The 1,909-nt window shown below is 33.7% G+C and overlaps 2 pseudogenes; both read left to right on the plus strand.

Moving 5' to 3' along the window:
• The first annotated feature begins 718 nt into the window (after positions 1 to 718).
• LOC129239910 (U2 spliceosomal RNA) lies at positions 719 to 902 on the plus strand (annotated as a pseudogene).
• A 574-nt stretch (positions 903 to 1,476) lies between these two features.
• On the plus strand, positions 1,477 to 1,660 carry LOC129239916 (U2 spliceosomal RNA; annotated as a pseudogene).
• The last annotated feature ends 249 nt before the right edge of the window (positions 1,661 to 1,909 follow it).

The following is a 1,909-nucleotide window of genomic DNA, read 5'->3' on the forward strand; positions in this document are numbered from 1 at the left end:
ACGCTTATGCGAATATGTACAGATGCCAAATAAATGCTGGTGGCTGGGTTGAAATGATTACATTTTCTTCTCATCTTTTCACTACTACAAAAAACATCTAGGATACATACGATATACATATAGTAGTTATCATGCGCACATACAAACATATATGTAAATGCTAAGTGCTTGTAAAATATCCCGCAAACAAGCGACAGACCCGTGTGTGCGTTGCCAACCTTATTAAAATTATTTTGCCATATAATGGCGGTAATCATGTGACAGCGTGGCAGGGAGTTATTGAATAATTTTAGAAATTGTGAGATTTTTTTTTAAGAAAATACCATTTTGCGGCTGGTAAATTTAATGATGGGCGCTAGCCTGCGCTTGAAAGAGTTTATTGAAATTTTCGATTTAAAACTTTTTTGAAGTGAAAACTTCTTTAGAATCGTTGGGAGTGATTTGAGGAAAAGTGAAACGAAAAAAGCGACCAACTTGGCTACGAAGCGTTATATTATATGTTGATATAAAAGTAGCGACGAACTAAATAAAAATAACTTTTATTTTTTCTTGTGATTCGAACCAAGGATTTTGGACCGGAAGCTCACATTGCTAGTCGATCGGCTACCGCGCCATGCTGTTGTCGTTAGCCTAAAAGTTATTTAGTTACATATCAATATTATATGTTGATATAAATAATTTTTGTGAGCGTGTAATTCTCAAGAGTTTTATTAGGTTTATTATTTAAAATGTATTGACTAGGTAGTGTGGTTATCAGGTTAACATCTGATAGATCCTCCATCGGAGGACAACAAATGTTAAACTAATTTTTGGAAATGGGCGGAGTGTTTTAGGGACTTGCTCCTTCTCTGCCACGGGTTGACCCGGTATTGCAGTACCGCCGGGATTTCGGCTTCGAATAAATACAAGAAAAAATATACTAATACATTTAGCTTTGGTGGGAAGAGCCATAAATTTTTATATGAATACATGTAGACGAAAATGGAATTTTTTTTTTTTGAAATTTGCATTGTAGGACATTTCTGATTATTTATTGAAAACAGTTTTTTGGTTTAGATACTGAAAGTCAGTTTAAGTGAATCGGTATAAATATTTCGTACATTAATTTTTGAAGTGAAAACTTCTTTAGAATCGTTGGGAGTGATTTGGGAAAAAGTGAAACGAATTACAACATATAAACTTAGCGACGAACTAAATAACTTTTAGGCCAGCACCGACAGTATGACGCGATAGCCGAGCGGCTAGCAATGTGAGCTTCCGATCCAAAATTCTTGGTTCGAATCACAAGAAATAAATTTTTTTTTTTTTTTGAAATTTGCATTGTAGGACATTTCTGATTATTTATTGAAAACAGTTTTTTGGCTTTTCTATTTTTGGTTTAGATACTGAAAGTCAGTTTAAGTGAATCGGTATAAATATTTCGTACATTAATATTTTTTTTGTGAGCGTGTAATTCTCAAGAGTTTTATTAGGTTTATTATTTAAAATGTATTGACTAGGTAGTGTGGTTATCAGGTTAACATCTGATAGATCCTCCATCGGAGGACAACAAATGTTAAACTAATTTTTGGAAATGGGCGGAGTGTTTTAGGGACTTGCTCCTTCTCTGCCACGGGTTGGCCCAGTATTGCAGTACCGCCGGGATTTCAGCCTTGAATAAATACAAGAAGAAATATACTAATACATTTAGCTTTGGTGGGAAGAGACATACATTTTTATATGAATACAAGTAGACGAAAATGGAAGAAATTTGTAAGTCTGTTTCTTCGGTCCGTTTGGGTATTTTTTTTGACAACATCGAAACCAAAGCATTTGTATCATATTTTATCTATCATAAGCCACTCGTATCATTTGTTGAAATTGAAAACATTGAGGATGAATAATGATAAAATGAAGAAAATAAAATATG

The sequence above is a fragment of the Anastrepha obliqua genome, chromosome 2 (genome assembly GCF_027943255.1).
Source record: "Anastrepha obliqua isolate idAnaObli1 chromosome 2, idAnaObli1_1.0, whole genome shotgun sequence".
NCBI lineage: Eukaryota > Metazoa > Arthropoda > Insecta > Diptera > Tephritidae > Anastrepha > Anastrepha obliqua.